Genomic DNA, 294 nt, shown 5'->3' with positions numbered 1-294 from the left:
AGTAAAGCGTGATCTGAGAAGAATCCTCGTGTCGTGGTCGTTCTTTCTCGCTGGTCGAGGAGTTCGCCGCATGAGTCCTTCAGGTAAATACTCAGGGTGGTATAGCTTGGTTATAGGGAACATATAATCAGTTTTTGGAGGACTTTCATACTGATCTCCATCATGACTGGTGACATTCCTCGTAGCAGTTTCAATTGTGTTTCTCTGATGCCTCATGAGACAGAACATTTCTTCATGTTTATTGGCCATTCACATTTCATCTTCTGATAATTTTTCATCTCATTGGTGCACTCA

The sequence above is a fragment of the Microtus ochrogaster genome, unplaced genomic scaffold, assembly GCF_000317375.1.
Source record: "Microtus ochrogaster isolate Prairie Vole_2 unplaced genomic scaffold, MicOch1.0 UNK19, whole genome shotgun sequence".
NCBI classification, from domain to species: domain Eukaryota; kingdom Metazoa; phylum Chordata; class Mammalia; order Rodentia; family Cricetidae; genus Microtus; species Microtus ochrogaster.
Note: the sequence above shows the minus strand (reverse complement) of the source record.